The following is an 18,828-nucleotide window of genomic DNA, read 5'->3' as shown; positions in this document are numbered from 1 at the left end:
TTCATGGAAATATTGTCATTGAAGATGTAGCACTAGTTGCAGGTCTTGAAGTGAATCTTCTCAGTGTCAGTCAATTTACAAAAAAATGTTTTAAGGTTATTTTTGACAAAGAAGATTGCTCAATCACAAGAAATAAAACTGGCGAAGTTGCTCTGAAAAGAGTAAGGAAGGTAAGCCTGTTTGTTACAGACATGAACTCATCAAACACGGACATAATATGTTGCTTCCACACCAAGACATCTAGTGAATAAAGCAAACTCTAGCACAAGAAGCTCTCTCACCTAAACTATAAAGCAGTTAATACTCTAGTAAAAAGAGAAATTGAGAGACATGCCATCTTTGGAATTTGAACAAAATGAAGTTTGTGAAGCTTATCAAAAAGGAAAAATGAAGAGGTCCAGTCACAAAAGCAAAGTTTTGATTCCATTAGTGCTCCACTACAGCTTATCCACATAAATTTATTTGGACCTATAAATGTCATGTCGATATCCAGAAAGAAGTATGTTTTGGTGATTATGGATCACTACTCAAGATACACTTGGGTGAAATTTATGCATTCAAAAGATGAAACTCCACACATCATTATTGAACACATAAAGAAAATTGAGAAGCAGGTTGAAGATTAAAATTTCTTTCAAAATATTGAGGAGTGATAATGGTATAGAATTCAGGAATTCCATTTTAAGTGAATTTTACAAAGATAAAGGTAATGTTCAAGAGTTCTCAGTTGCAATAACACCTCGAAAAAATGGTGTGGTTGAAAGGAAAAATAGAACTCTAGTTGAGGCTGCAAGGACAATGCTGCAAGATGCCAAAATGACAACCAGTTTTTAAGAAGAAGTTATTAACACAACATGTTACACTCAGAACATATATTTACTAAACAATAACATTGGCAAGTCACTCAACTCAATTTTTTCAAAAAGGAAGCCTACTGTTAAGCATCTTTATGTGTTTGGAAGTAAGTGCTTTGTACTGAAAGACAACTCTGAATATATTAGAAAATTTGACTACAAAGTATTTGAAGCTATCTTTCGTGGATATTTATTGGAGAAGACCGCATATAGAGTCTATATGCTAGAGCAGAAGAAAATAATGGAGAGTACAAATGTGACATTTGATGATGACAATTATCCAGGCTTGGAATGCCTTGATGAAAATGAAGCCGAAACTTTGAAATTTAAAAATCTCAATATTGACAGTGATTATGAAGATGAAGCCGAAGTCAACACAAACAATACAATGGAGGAAGAAACAAGTGAACCAATGAATTCTGACAATGAGAATTCATCTCAAAAAAGAAGCACACTTAAATTTGATGGCACAAACTCAGGGGGAGAAGGAGATAACGGCTCTGCAAGTCATGCCAATAATGAAGAAACTGAGGATATTTCTAGTCAACAAAATCTTCACACCAGAAAATGGGATATAAGTCACACAAGAGATACAATAATTTGTGATCCTAATGCTGGAGTGAGGACTAGAAGTGCCACTGCAAATGAATGCTTGCACACATGCTTCTGTCTCAAATTGAGCCTAGGAAGACTGAGAAAGCTCTTCTTGACCGTGATTGGATAACTACTATACAAGAAGAGCTAAATCACTTTGAAAGAAATAAAGTTTGGGAATTGGTTCCTTTATCAAGAAACATAAGCATTATTAAAAATGGACGTATAGGAACAAAATAGATGAAAATAGAATTGTGACAAGAAACAGAGCAAGACTGGTCGCCAAAGGCTACTCACAAGAAGAAGGAGTTGAATATGATGAAACTTTTTCTCTAGTTGCAAGGCTTGAAGCAATAAGAATTTTCCTTGAATTTTCTATAAATTCCAATTTTAAGGTACATCAAATGGATGTGAAAAGTGCATTCCTTAATGGTGAATTAGAAGAAGAAGTCTATGTGAAACAGTCACATGGCTTTGAAGATCCAGAATTTCCTTACTTTATTTAAAAACTTTTAAAGGCTCTCTAAGGATTGAAGCAAGTGTAGGATTTTATACATCACAGAAGCATGGTAAAACATTTTCTTGATATAAAATCCATATAATACACATACAAATCGTGAATAAATCGAGGGATCGATTACTAACCTTTAATAGCGATCCAAGAACGATGAACGGAGATCCCTAGCAGCTGCTCCTCAATTGTGAAGCACTCCACCGGTATCCACCAAGAGATCAAGATAATGGAGGGAGGAAGAGGTTGAGAGAATTAGTTGCCTCCCTTTGTTTTCTACTTTAGAATTAGGGTTTTTTTATTTGGGTTGAGGCAAATAGGGTTTATAATAGTATATTTATAGGCAAAATTTTCAGCTGAAAATTTTCCCATAAAATATTATTATTATTAACCCTTTAATTGATTATTCTTATTAACCAATTAACTAATAATTAAAATACCTTTTAATCATTAACCCCCTTTCTAAACACTTTAGAAAAATAATTCTCTCACTTGATTTAATTTCCAAAATTAAATTCTTAATTAATAATATTAAGAACTTTTCTTAGTTAATTTATAATTAATTAAATCTCATTTAATCAATTATTAAATTTGCTAATTAATTATTTATTTCACAAATAAATAATTACCAGCCATTATTAATTAATTCCTCCACCATTAATTCATTCTCTTTTCTGGTGTGACCCTATAGGTTCAATATTAAGCCGGTAGTAGAAATAAATAATAATAAAACTATTTTATCATTATTTATATAAATTCTCTAATTTATTAAATATGATTAATTAATAAATTAATCATGTTTATTCTACATCATGAGGGATACTTCTCAGCATATCGCGACTATACGGATAATATGAATTCACTGCTTAGAATACCAAGAACCTATTCAGTGAATAGTTACCGTACAATTAATTCTTTCTACCCTGCAATGTCATGATTTAAATACAAGGCATGGAACTCGTGTCAAGCCTATCTTATTTAATCATATGCTTTTCCATTTACTATGCTTAGTTCTAATGTGAATTAGAAACTCCTTTTTAATTTCATTCACTCTGGCCAGAGATTCCTGAACTAGCATAAGTGGATCAGCATTGAACATTCTCTTCCTTTCACTGGAAGGGGTAGATCCTTTATTGGTCATACACTATCTTCGTGTACAAATTCCTACACCCAGTAGAGCCCTTATTATTATCCCTGGAGACTAAGAACTAAACCAAAGTATAGTTCAGTGTACACAAGATGACTATGATGATCTCAAGTCTAAGGATACTTGTACAACTATCACTATGTGAACATTTACTGACACGTGAGTGAACTCCATCAATTGTTCAGCTGTGTGAGTCATGTTCAGTGAACTTATTCTATAATAAGCACCTACATACTAGCTATAGTGTCACCACACAAATGTCTATGAGAACAGACATCCTTCATAATGAAGCAAGCATAGTATGTACCGATCTTTGTGGATTACTAATTACTAGTTAGTAATCCTATGACCAGGAAATATTTAAGTTCAGAGTTATCATCTTTTAGGTCTCATTATTATGATCTCATCATAATCCATAAAAAAACATTTCTCTAAACTATGGTATATCTTATTTAAACACTTAAATAGATAAAGCCCGCAATAAGACCAAAACAAGTCTTTTATTAATATCAATGAAATCAAAATAGATTACATAAAAGTTATTCCTAAATTATCATACATGATTGGACTTAGGACACATCTCTTTCAATCTCCCACTTGTACTAAAGCCAATCACTCTGGTATCTAATACCCATCTTGTCTTTATGACGATCAAAGTAACTTTGAGAAAGTGGCTTTGTTAAAGGGTCTGCTATGTTGTTATGTGCGTCAACTCTCTTGACGTTGACATCTCCTCTTTCAACAATCTCCCTAATCAGATGAAAGCGCCGCAAGACATGCTTGGAATTCTTATGAGATCTTGGTTCCTTAGCTTGTGCTATTGCTGCGTTGTTATCACAATACAACACAATAGGCTCCTCAATGCTAGGAACAACTCCCAACTCAGAAACAAATTTCCTCATCCAAACGGCTTCTTTTGCAGCCTCACTTGCAGCTATATATTCTGCTTCCGCTGTGGAGTCAGCCGTTGTAGACTATTTGGAACTCTTCCAATTAATCACACCACCATTCAGAGTAAACACGTACCCTGACATAGATTTGCTATCATCACTTTCTGATTGAAAACTAGAGTCAGTATAACCCTCTATTTTCAACTCAGATTCACCACCAAAAATAAGAAAAATATCCTTAGTCTTTCGCAAGTACTTAAGGATATTCTTCACTGCTTTTCAGTGGTCTTCACATGGATCGGACTGATATCTGCTCATCACACTTATTGAATAAGCAACATCAGGCCTAGTACATAACATCGCGTACATGATAGATCCTATTGCTTAAGCATAGGGAATCTTACTCATACGTTCTCTTTCCTCAGGTGTCTTAGGAGACATTTTTTCGGAAAGGGACACTCCATGGCTCATCGGTATAAGACCACTTTTGGAGTTTTCCATGCTAAACCTTTTAAGCACTTTCTAGATGTATGTACCCTGGGTAAGGCCTATCATTCTTCTAGATCTATTCCTATAGATCTTCATACCGAGAATGTAGGATGCTTGTCCCAATTCCTTCATAGTGAAGTTCTTCGATAGCCACACTTTGACTGATTGCAGTATCGGTATATCATTTCCTATAAGAAGTATGTCATCCACATACAATACAAGAAATGTCACCGCGCTCCCACTAACCTTCTTGTAGACACATGGTTCATCTATATTTTTGATAAAACCAAACTCTTTGATTGTCTCATCAAAATGGATGTTCCATCTACGAGAAGCTTGCTTTAAACCATATATGGTTCGCAGCAGCTTACACACTAGGTGTTCATTTCCCTTGGAAAGAAAACCCTCTGGATGTGTCATATACACTTCCTCTTCAAGTTTCCCATTGAGGAAGGCCGTTTTCACGTCCATTTGCCAGATCTCATAGTCGTAGTAAGCAGCAATCGCAAGCAAAATCCGAATTGATTTTAACAGGGCTACAGGTGAAAAAGTTTCATCAAAGTCAATCCCTTTCCTTTGTTTGAATCCTTTTGCCACGAGCCTGGCCTTATAGGTCTCCACCTGGCCATCTGCTCCAATCTTTCTTTTGTATACCCATTTGCACTCAATAGGCTTCACACCCTCAGGTGCTTCAACCAAAGTCCATACTTGGTTGGTATATATAGATTCCAGTTCGGATTTCATGGCACTTTGCCATTTCTCTGAGTCAACACTACTCATAGCCTCATTATAGGTCATAGGGTCGTCATCATCATTGACTGACAACTCATTGTCATTCTCAATGACAAGGACATAATACCTCTCAGGTTGGCGAGACACTCTCCCTGTCCTACGAATGGGCTGTTCCACAGAAGGTTGTTCAGTCTGAATAGGTGTTTCCACTTGAACCATAGTAGTTTGTACTTCTTGAACTTCATCAAGTTCAATCTTGCTCCCACTGTTTCCTTCAAGGATAAACTGCTTTTCCAAGAAGGTAGCATGTCTGGAGACAAACACCCTATGATCGGTGTAAAAGTAATACCCTAAAGTCTCTTTAGGATATCCCACAAAATTACATTTTACGAGATCGAGATTCCAGCTTATCTGGGTCAACTTTCTTGACATAAGCCGGACATCCCCAAATCTTAACGTGTTTAAGACTCAGTTTCCTTTCTTTCCATATCTCATATGGAGTTTGAGGAACAGATTTGGAAGGCACCTTATTCAGTAAATATGCTGAGGTTTCCAATGCAAAACCCCACAGGAATACTGGAAGATTCGTATAGCTTATCATGGACCGAACCATGTCTAACAAAGTCACTTTTCTCCTTTCAAATACACCATTCAGCTGTGGAGTATATGGAGGAGTCCACTGGGAGACTATACCATTTTCTTTGAGATAAGATAGAAACTCTCCATTCAAGTATTCACCACCTCGATCTGATTGAAGAGTTATAATACTATGTTTGGTTTGTTTCTCCACTTCATACTTATATTCTTTGAACTTTTCAAAGGCTTCAGACTTGTGTTTCATCAAATACACATATCCGAATCTAGATCGATCATCTATGAAAGTAATGAAGTATGAAAATCCACCCATGGCTTGCGTAGACATTGGTCCACATACATCTGTGTGTACCAATCCTAGTAAATCTGCAGCCCTCTCTCCATGTCCACTAAATGGAGATTTGGTCATTTTACCCAATAGACAGGACTCGCATGTAGGATATGATTCAAAATCAAAGGGGTCAAGTAACCCTTCCTTATGCAATGTCCACAGTCTATTTTCACTAATATGACCAAGTCTGCAGTGCCACAAGAAAGTGAGATTTTCATCATCCCTTTTTCTTTTATTAGTATGTTCAATTTGTAGTAAATTATGCTCTACGTCATATACATATAGACCATTGTTTAAAATACCACTTCCATAAAGAACGTTATCTCTAAGAATTGAACATTTATTATTCTGAATAACAAATGAAAATCCAGCCAAGTCTAACATGGGAATAGAAATAATATTCCTCGCAATCGATTGAACAAAATAACAATTATTTAAAACAATAGTCTTGCCCGTAGGCATATGTAAATAAAATGATCCTACAGCTTCAGCAGCAACTCTTGCTCCATTTCCCATTCGTAGAATCACCTCCTCTTCTTCAAGAGTCCTACTTCTCCTTAGCCCCTGCAATGAATTGCAAATATGAGAACCATAGGCGGTATCTAATACCCAAGTAGAAATTTGATTTAATGACATATTCAATTCAATTATGAACATACATGAAACAGAAACGGTAGTCTCACTACCCTTCTTCTTCTTCAATTCTGCAAGGTAAACCTTGCAGTTCCTCTTCCAGTGCCCCACTTTGTTACAGTGAAAGCAAACAGCTTTGCTCTTGGGGTCTTCAGCTTTTGGCGGAACCGGCTTTTTCTCACCTACTTTCTTCTTCTTGGAAGGGTTCTTCTTCCTTTTCTTAGGATTGGAACCTTCACCAATTAGAAGAACAGAACTCTTCTTAGGGCGAAAATTCGATTCCGTAGTCTTCAACATGTTGTGGAGTTCAGCCAGGCTGACATCCAGCTTATTCATGTGAAAGTTCACAACAAACTGCGAGAATGAACCCGGAAGTGATTGCAAGACCAAGTCTTGGCTCAGCTCTCCATCCATGGCAAAACCAAGTTGTCCAAGACGTTCAATCAAATTGATCATCTTAAGTACATGGTCATTCATAGATGATCCCTCAGACATCCTACAACTGAACAGCTCCTTCGATATCTCATATCGAGCTGTCCTCCCTGCCACATCATACAATTCTTGTAGATGCATAAGGATAGTGTGATCATCTATATGCTCATGCTGCTTCTGTAGCTCAATATTCATGGAAGCTAGCATGATGCATTGAGCAATATTTGCATCATCTATCCACTTACGATACACAACATGTTCATCATTATGTGCATCGCTAGCAGGTTCAGTAGGCTTAGGTGAGTCAAGCACATATTCCAGCTTCTAAACTCTGAGAACAATTCTCAAGTTTTGAAGCCAGTCAGCAAAATTAGGACCAGTCAACTTGTGAGCATCTAGTATACTCCGGAGTGATAGTGCAGAAGACATAACGTATATAGTAAATCTGTAAATGATGAACATATAACAACACTTAGCAAATATTCAATTGTATTTCAAAACACTATATGAATCGGGTCTTTATTCATAAGTGGCTCCCACTAGTTTATCTAAATTATATAACCCCCTTAAGTGAAAAATTAAGCATTCATAATGCTAGTGGGAATAGGGATCCTACATTCCATCACACAACCTCGGCTGTAGCACGAAACGTCATGTGATCTTCAATAGGCAGACAACTCTTGTAAATTACATCTTATGTTATTTCCTAATAAAACTTTAGCCTCTTGAATAATTGAGTCACGGCTGTGAAGGAATTTACGGATGAGCGGAAGCGTGAAACAACAATTTATTCCGTAAAAATCATATACCGCACATATAGAAAAACGTATAAAAGGGAAAAACTGAGGAATCGAAACCATACCTCGTGAATCGAAGCTTTATAAAATTGGAGTGCTAGCAGTTGCTCCTCAGTGTGTGAAGCACTCTACCGGTATCCACCAAGAACGATCCTCTTCGATGAACCTTTTTATAAAACGGAGCTTTTATAAAAATGGAGTTTTTGGGAGAGAGAGAGAGAAGAAGAAGATGTAGGCTAGGGTTTTCACATAACCAAAATTGTGTGAATAGAATGAGCCATCTCATTCTATTTATAGGGCTCTCCTAGGGTTTTATAATATATCTTTATATATATTAAACCCCACATTTTATCTTCATAAAAATGCTTTAATAATAATTAAAACTATTTTAATCATTATTTATTTTTCTTAACTATTTAGAAAATAATTCTCTCTCTCATTATTTCATCAAAGAAAATATTCTTTTATGGTGTGACGCTGTAGGTTCAATATTATGCCAGTAGTAGAAATAAATAATAATAAACTTTTATTAATTATTTACATGAATACTAAAATTCACTAAATATAATTAACTGATTAATTATATTTATTCTACATCGTGAGTGATGCTTCTCAACATATCGCGACTATCCGGATAATATGAATTCACTTCTTAAAATATCAAGAACCTGTCAGTGACTAGTTACCGTACAATGAATTCCTTCTACCCTTATAATATCCCGAATAAATACAAGGCATGGATCTTGTGTCAGGCCTATCAAATTTAATCATATGATTTCTTATTCATAATGCAAAGTTCATATTAATGCAAATTAGAAACTCCTTTCTAATTTCATACACTCTGGCCAGAGATTCCAGAACTCGCATATTAAGAATAACATAGGATATTCTCTTCCTATACTGGAAGGGGTAGATCCTCTATTGACTTTAACTATCTCTATACACAAATCCCTATGCCCAGAATAGACCTAATGGATGTCCTTGAGACTAAGGACTAAACCAAAGCACAATTCATTATATATAAGATACCTTTAACGATCTCAAGTCTAAGGACACCTGTACAACTATCACTTAGTGAATAGCTATTGACACGTGAGTAATCTCCATTAGTTGTTCAACTTATCGAGTCATGTTCAGTGAACTTATTCCCTAATAAGCACCTACATACTAGCTATAGTGTCACCACACAAATACCTATGAGAACAGACATCCTCCTGAAGGGAGCAAGCATAGTATGTACCAATCTTTGCGGATCCACTAACATCCAATTAGTTATCCTATGATCAGGAACTGTTTAAGTCCAGAGTTGTCATCTTCTAGATCTCACTATTATAATCTCATTATAATTCTAGAAGCTTTACTCTAAACTATGGAACATCTTATTTAATACACTTTAAATAGATAAAGCCCATATAAATATAACAAGTCTTTTATTAATTCAAAATGAAATCAAATAGGAATACTAGAAAGTTCTTCCTAACTCATCATACATGATTGGATTTAGGACAAACACTTTCAGGCTGTAGCACGACAAACTCAATATTCTAAGTCAAGTCTAACCCAACATTTCGTACAATTGAATCAGTCTCCAACGGCCCACGGCTGCAACACGTAACGACCTTTAGATTCTAATTCAATGTACACATCTCTATGTAATAGACACGTATTTCTTGTTTCGAAATCAAAGCCCTCGGCTGTAGCACGAAACGACAATGATTTAAAAATAAGAACTACTTTCTACCATGTTGGAAGGCTTTGACCGACACAAGCCCGTTGTGTCATTAGCCAATTACTACTTGATATTATTTAATTTTAGAGGGATTATATTATGTTACAATCATAATCATATTATAAAGAGATTCTTCCTTTTAAATTAAATATTTCAAATCAATAATCGATAATCAGATGATTCCCAGATCGGGGGGAGCAGTGTCAAGAGGCGTCACTTAATACCCCTTTCTTACAGATAGAAATATGCTTTTGACAGAATCATCCTTTCTCTCAATATTGAAAATTCATATTTAATTACGTGTTTCATAAACACAAGAATCTCATGATTGTATTCATAATATTATTCTTAAGGCAAAAAATGATTTCTATTCTAGATTTGCTAGAGCACGCCTTATATTGATTTAAGTTCACCTAAATCTATCATCGCATGGTAAACATATGCATATATCTCATATATAAAAATAAATAAACAAGTAAGCATGCAAGAAATATCATGTCACACATTGATATAATGATGTATGAATTTATTATAGCATTTAAAAGCAATTAAAACAATTAAAACATGCTTTAAAACACTTTCGGGAATATAAACAGTTCAAAACTTTTATATAAAAAACATTTGACCACTCCATTAGATCCGTCTTGGAAAAACGAATCCAACGATATATTGCACGCCCAAAACGGAGTTACGAAACTCCCAAAAATCAAATTTAAAAAAAAACAGATGGGCTGTAACGCATTACAGGAACGCGTTACAAGCCCTGTAACGCATTCCGGTATTGCGTTACAACCCTTTTAAGCCATTAAAAGGTGTAACGCATTCCGTGAATGCGCCACAGGGTGTAACGCATTCCCGGAATGCGCGACACCCCCTTCCCCGCGTGCGCCGTACGCGCCTGTTCCTTTCTCTCCTGCGCCTGTCAGCTTCTGCCTTTTTTTTAACAGCCGCCGCCGCCGCTTTTTAGAACGCCGTGCCACCCACCTTTTATTGATTACATCAGGATATAACATATATATATATATATACATAACACATTACACATATATATACATATTTAATTACGAATTTTAATTAAAACAACTTCAAAAAATCATAATAATTAATCCACACATCAGAAAATTATGAAAAAAATACCCAGACGATCTACAACACTTGTAGAACCCAGATCTACAGTCAAGAAACAATTTCTAATCAATCATAATTAATCCATGATATAACTTGCAAAAATCATAATAAATTCATACAAGATCATAAAATTCTGAAATTTTTATCACATATCTATATGCATACAGCCTATGCTCTGATACCATTGTAGGATTTTATACATCACAGAAGCATGGTAAAACATTTTCTTGATATAAAATCCATATAATACGCATACAAATCGTGAATAAATCGAGGGATCGATTACTAACCTTTAATAGCGATCCAAGAACGATGAACGGAGATCCTTAGCAGCTGCTCCTTAATTATGAAGCACCCCACCGGTATCCACCAAGAGATCAAAATAATGGAGGGAGGAAGAGGTTGAGAGAATTAGTTGCCTCCCTTTGTTTTCTACTTTAGAATTATAGTTTTTATTTGGGTTGAGCCAAATAGGGTTTATAATAGTATATTTATAGGCAAAATTTTCAGCTGAAAATTTTCCCATAAAATATTATTATTATTAACCCTTTAATTGATTATTCTTATTAACCAATTAACTAATAATTAAAACACCTTTTAATCATTAATCCCTTTTCTAAACACTTTAAAAAAATAATTCTCTCACTTGATTTAATTTCCAAAATTAAATTCTTAATTAATAATATTAAGAACTTTTCTTAATTAATTTATAATTAATCAAATCTCATTTAATCAATTATTAAATTTGCTAATTAATTATTTATTTCACAAATAAATAATTACCAGCCATTATTGATTAATTTCTCCACCATTAAATCATTCTCTTTTCTGGTGTGACCCTATAGGTTCAATATTAAGCCGATAGTAGAAATAAATAATAATAAAACTATTTTATCATTATTTATATAAATTCTCTAATTTATTAAATATGATTAATTAATAAATTAATCATGTTTATTCTACATCATGAGGGATACTTCTCAGCATATCGCGACTATACGGATAATATGAATTCACTGCTTAGAATACCAAGAACCTATTCAGTGAATAGTTACCATACAATTAATTCCTTCTACCCTGCAATGTCATGATTTAAATACAAGGCATGGAACTCGTGTCAAGCCTATCTTATTTAATCATATGCTTTCCCATTTACTATGCTTAGTTCTAATGTGAATTAGAAACTCCTTTCTAATTTCATTCACTCTGGCCAGAGATTGCTGAACTAGCATAAGTGGATCAACATTGAATATTCTCTTCCTTTCACTGGAAGGGGTAGATCCTTTATTGGTCATACACTATCTTCGTGTACAAATTCCTACACCCAGTAGAGCCCTTATTATTGTCCCTGGAGACTAAGAACTAAACCAAAGTATAGTTCAGTGTACACAAGATGACTTTGATGATATCAAGTCTAAGGATACTTGTACAACTATCACTATGTGAACATCTGCTGATACGTGAGTGAACTCCATCAATTGTTCAGCTGTGTGAGTCATGTTCAGTGAACTTATTCTATAATAAGCACCTACATACTAGCTATAGTGTCACCACACAAATGTCTATGAGAACAGACATCCTTCATAATGAAGCAAGCATAGTATGTACCGATCTTTGCGGATTACTAATTACTAGTTAGTAATCCTACGACCTGGAAATATTTAAGTTCAGAGTTATCATCTTTTAGGTCTCATTATTATGATCTCATCATAATCCATAAAAAACTTTACTCTAAACTATGGTATATCTTATTTAAACACTTAAATAGATAAAGCCCGCAATAAGACCAAAACAAGTCTTTTATTAATATCAATGAAATCAAAACAGATTACATAAAAGTTATTCCTAAATCATCGTACATGATTGGACTTAGGACACATCTCTTTCAGCAAGCACCAAGAGCATAGTATGACACTCTATCAGAATTTCTACTCAAACATGGATTCACTAGAGGCACAACTAACAAGACTCTATTCTACAAGCAACATGGTAATGACATCATCCTAGTTTAAATCTATGTGGATGATATCATCTTCGGTTCTTATAATAAAAAGCTGTGTCAAAGATTCTCAAAACTCATGCAGAGTAAATATGAGATGAGCATGATGGGAGAGCTAATTTACTGTTAGATGTTGAATGCTATGAAATGTAACACCGGGGGGGGGTGAATGTGTTTCCTGGATAAATGAATTATAAGACCAAGTGTATCCCCATGGGGTGCACCGATATTGTTTGTGAAAAAGAAAGACAACAGTATGCGATTACGTAATGATTATCGTGAATTGAATAAGTTAACTATCATAAATAAGTATCATTTATCACGGATCAATGATTTGGTTGATCAGTTAAAAGGAGCCGCATGGTTTTCTAAGATAGATTTAAGGCTAGGATACCATCAACTGAAGATCAAGGCCGCATATATTCCCAAGACTGCTTTATGTACCAGATATGGACATTATGAGTTCCTCGTAATGGCATTTGGTTTAACTAATGCACCAGAAGCATTCATGGATTTGATGAATAGGGTATTCAAGAGATACTTGGACAAATTTGTGATTGTATTTATTGATGACATCTTGATCTACTCGAAGACTGAAGAAGAACATGCCGAGCATTTAAGGATTGCTTTAAAAATCTTAAGAAAAGAACAGATTTATGCGAAGTTCTCGAAATGCGAGTTCTGGTTAAGAGAAGTACAATTTTTAGACCACATAATCAGTATTGAAGGAATCAAAGTCGATCCAACAAAGATTGAAGATGTATTGAATTGGGATAGACTAAAGACACCGACGAAAATCAGAAGTTTCTTGGGATTGGTAGGTTATTACAGAAGATTTATTAAAGATTTTGCGAAAATAGCTACGCCATTAACCAAGTTGACTCGAAAGAATGAAAAGTTCGTATGGGATGAAAAATGTGAAGAAAGTTTTCGTGAATTGAAGAACCGACTAGTCTCCGCACCTGTACTTGTGCTACCAGACGAGCAAGGAGATTTTGTTATTTACAGCGATGCTTCCTACCGAGGACTTGGATGTGTATTAATGCATCACAGTAACGTAATTGCATATGATTTTAGGCAACTAAAACCTCATGAACAGAAATATCCTACGCATGATCCGGAATTAGCCGTGATCATATTCGTACTGAAACGTTGGAGACATTATCTTTACGGCGAGCAGTGTGAGATTTACACGAATCATAAAAGTCTAAAGTATATTTTTACATGGAAGAAACTCAATATGAGACAACGATGATGGCTAGAATTGATCAAGGATTATGATGTTACAATCATCTATCATCCAGGAAAAGCAAACGTCATAGCAGATGCGTTAAGTCAGAAGGAAAGATTGAATATGTTAACTTTTACAGAAGAATTGGCTAGAGAATTTGATAAATTGGAAATTGAAGTTTGTATTCCATAAGAATCCACTGAAATGAATTATGCAATGACATTTCAACCTGAACTGTTGGAAAATAGCCGAAGATGCCAAGAGAAAGTAATGAGTCAAGAAGACGACAGTCTAACATGAGAGGAAATTACAAGTCAGAAAGATGATAAGGGAATTCTATGATTTTCATCAAGAATCTGGGTTCCTAATGTGCTAGAATTGAAAGAAGAAATATTACGGGACGCTCACAACTCAAGATATTCCATTCATCCAGGAAGCACAAAGATGTATCGAGATTTAAACGAAAACTTTTGGTGGCCAGGCATGAAGAAGGAAATAGCAGAATGGGTGAGTAAATGCTTTACATGCCAACGAGTCAATGCAGATCAACAACGTCCAAGTGGATTACTACAACCACTGGATATTCCAGAATGGAAATGGGAACATTTAGCGATGGTTTTTGTGGTAGGACTTCCAAGAACCAGAGCAAATTATGATGCAATCTGGGTTATCTCAAGGAAATCGTGATGCGACATGGAGTTCCTGTATCCATTGTATCTGATCGAAACCCACATTTTAATTCAAGATACTAGAGACAGTTTCAGGAATGCTTAGGCACCAAATTGAATATGAGCACCGCTTTTCATCCGCAAACGGACGGGCAAAATGAAAGAACGATCCAAATAATTAAAGATATGCTACGTGTATGTGCAATATACTTTGAAGGTAGTTGGGATGAGCATTTTCCGTTAGAGGAATTTTCTTACAACAACAGCTATCATGCAAGTATTGGAATGCCACCTTATGAAGTTTTATACGGAAGAAAGTGCAGATCAGTTGTGTATTGGGATGAAGTTGGTGAAAGTAAAATTTTAGGTCCAGAACTGAATCAGCAAACCAAGGAAAAAGTAGAGCTTATCCAGAAGAGACTAGAAGCAGCGCAAAATCGACAACGTAAATATGCAGATCAAACTAGGAAGGATATAGATTACCAATAAGGGGAGCACGTGTTATTAAAAGTATTGCCATGGAAAGGATTAACCAGATTTGGCAACAAGTGTAAACTGAAGCCACGATATGTTGGTCCATTTGAAATCTTGAAGAAAGTCTGAAAGATTGCGTACGAGTTAGCCTTAATGCCTCATATGCAGCATATTCATAATGTGTTCCATATTTCAATTCTTAAGAGATATAATCCTAATTTGAGGCATGTAATATAATATGAGCCGATAGAGATTCAAGCTGACTTGTCTTATATAAAACAACCAATAAGAATTCTAGATCGACAGGAGAGAGTATTGAGAAATAAGTCTGTACCTTTAGTATGAGTTTTGTGGAGAAACCTTATGGTTGAAGAGTCAACCTGGGAACTTGAGAGTGAAATGTTAGAAAAATACCCCCAATTATTTTCTTAGCGAGATTCTGAGGACATAATCCTATTAAGGGGAAGGATGTAACAACTGGGAAATTACCATAAAGATAAATTATGTGTTTTATTATGTTATTAAGTGTATTTAGTGTTTTGGATATTTGTGAACTTGATGATTTCATTAACAAAACACCTTAGTAGATTTTACTTAGTGAAAAATATAGCACTCGACGGATAAGGAATATAGTCCCGACGGATGACTCAATATAGTCCCGACGAATGATGATTTATTATCCATCGAGTGAGTAGCTTGTGTAATAGTGAGTCTGTAGCACATTTCTGCATACACCTTGTTTAGATTCTGTAGTAGCTCTCAAGTCATGTTGACTTTAATTAGATATGCAGAATAGGTTAATTAATTGTACATAGATGATGTCTTGTAATTATGCATAAATGAAATGAAGTCAAATGCCAGATAGCTACCCGACGGATAAACAATAATGCCACTCGACGGATGATCAACAAGGCAACCCGACGGATAATCATGTACCCGATGGATAATCAATTCAAACATCTGTTGACAGTGACAACACAGTCACATGCGTCGAGTGTATGCAAAAGGAATGTGGAAGCCTATTCAACTGGGTTTTAGAGAACAAAGAAGCATTGCCATTTCCATGCTATTATGAAGATATTCGAAGATGCTGGAATAGATTAATGAAGCAGCATAGTATTGGACTTGATAGGTTTTGTTTAATTATCTTGTCTTATTACTATATAATCTTGGTGATATATAAAGCAAGAAGTAGCAAATAGAACAACAAGAACAAGACTAAGAACATTATCTCAGAGAAATAATTGTAAGCTGCATCCTTAGCATTTCTCTGTAAACTTAGTTGTTCATATTTGTAAACAACTGTGAGCTAATCTTGCTACACAGAGTTCTCTTGATATAGTATATATCTCTGGTGGATACATTCAAATTCACCCGAAAGTTTTTAAAGACTTGTGTTGTTAATTACATGTATTTTGATTTTACTAACTTGTTATTCAGCACTTTGCAAATCAAACACTTATATATTATTAAGATAGAACATTTTATATTTTTTTAAAAACAAAAAGGTTCAAGAATTCCATTCAACCCCACTTTTGTAATTCTTGTTGCATTGTTAGGGACTAACAATTGGTATCAGAGCAAGCTCTTAAAGAACAAAGAGTTTAAAGATTACAACAAACAACAAGATGAACAAGAATGATGTAGGAGTCAAGATTCCTTTTCTGGACAAAGATAATTACCATCACTGGAAGGTAAAAATGCATCTTCACTTACTTTTTCAAGATGAGGCTTAAGTAGATTGCATAGAGAGAGGCCCTCATGTACCAATGAGAGCTGCAACTAGAAATGAGCCATCAGTTCCCAAGCCAAGGCATGAATGGTCAGAAGCTGATATTGAATAAGTCAGAAAGGATAAGAAGGCCATGAATATTCTGTTCAATGGAGTTGATGGTGACATGTTTGACAACATCATCAATTACAAAACTTTCAAGGAAGTTTGGGATACAATACAGATTATCTGTGATGGCACTGAAAAAGTCAGGGAAAATAAGATGCAGCTGCTAATTCAAAAATATGAGCACTTTCATAGTAAAGATAGTGAGTCTCTCACTGACATTTTTAGTAGATTTTAAAAACTACTAAATGCTCTGAAGTTGCATGGAAGGGTCTATCAGACAAAAGACTCCAATCTTAAGTTCCTTAGATCTCTTCCAAAGGAATGGAAACCTATGACAGTCTCATTGAGAAACTCTCAAGATTACAAGGAGTTTACTTTGGAGAGACTGTATGGCATCCTAAAAACTTATGAGCTTGAAATAGAGCATGATGAGAGGATGGAGAGAGGAAAGAAGAAAGGAGGATCCATTGCACTAGTTGCTGAGTTAGAGAAAGAGAAGGAGATGAAGATGGAAGCTGTTGAATCAACTTCAAAGGTCTGTGAAAATAAGGGCAAGGGGATGGTAGCAGAAAATGAAGATTCTTTGAGCCAAGATGATATGGAGGATATTGATGAACATCTTGCATTTCTTTCCAGAAGATTTTCCAAGCTCAAGTTCAAGAAGAACTTTGGAGCAGCTAAGCCAAATAGAAACATGGTGGATAAATCAAAATTCAAATGTTTCAAATGTGGCTTAGCAGGGCACTTTGCCAGTGAGTGTAGAAAGTCAGATTCCAGCAAAAAGAAGTTTGAGCCTTTGGATTATAAACAGAAATACTTTGAGTTGCTCAAACAAAAGGAAAGGGCTTTTATTACACAAGAAAATGACTGGGCAGCAGATGGTTTGGATGAGGATGAAGATGTCAGCTATGTCAATCAAGCCCTAATGGCCAAGTCTGATGAAACAGAGACAAGTTCTTTAACTTATCAGGTAATCACCACTAACCTTGCATATTTATCTAAAGCTGAGTGTAATGATGCAATAAATGACATGTCTACAGAATTATATCATTTGCGTGTTACACTTAAGTCTCTTACTAAGGGAAATGCTAAAATCAAAGAAAACAATTTATTTTTAAGTGAGAGGAATAATGTGCTAGAGTCCCAGTTCATTGAATTTGAAAAATTGAGAATTGAGTGTAAAATTGCTAAGGATGAATTAACCGAGTCCTTGAAGAAAGAAGAGATCTTGAAGAAGCATCTTGAACGAGAATAGAAGGTGATTAAGGCATGGAAAACATCTAGAGGTGTTCATGCTCAAATCACCAAAGTTCAAGGTATTGAGTCCTTTTGTGATGCAGCCTGAAAGAAGAATAAGGAGAAGCTGGAATCCAATTTGGTTGAAGGACTGCTAACAGATGTAGACTCGATGGATGATGAGGGTCATCCGTCAAATAACAAAAAGGGTTATCCGTCGAGTGATATAAATCCTCATCCGTCGACTGCGAGCAAACCTATGAGTAAATCCAAACTGGCCAAGTTAAATAAGAAATATGGATCAGTTTCCAAGAATTTTGTTCCAGGAGAATCCAGTCAAGTGAAGAAGGAGAAAAAGGCTAATGTTGGTCATATGACTGTCAAGCAATTGAGTGACAGACTGGAAAAGATTGAGGTTAAAATAGAGGCTAAAAAGAAAAATAATAGAAATGGTAAAGTAGGAATTAACAAGCATAACAACTACAAACCTGATAAATATGCTCCTAGAAAAATCTGTGT

Source organism: Apium graveolens, chromosome 6, assembly GCF_009905375.1.
Source record: "Apium graveolens cultivar Ventura chromosome 6, ASM990537v1, whole genome shotgun sequence".
In the NCBI taxonomy this organism is placed as follows: Eukaryota; Viridiplantae; Streptophyta; class Magnoliopsida; order Apiales; family Apiaceae; genus Apium; species Apium graveolens.
This window is presented reverse-complemented; position numbering follows the sequence as displayed.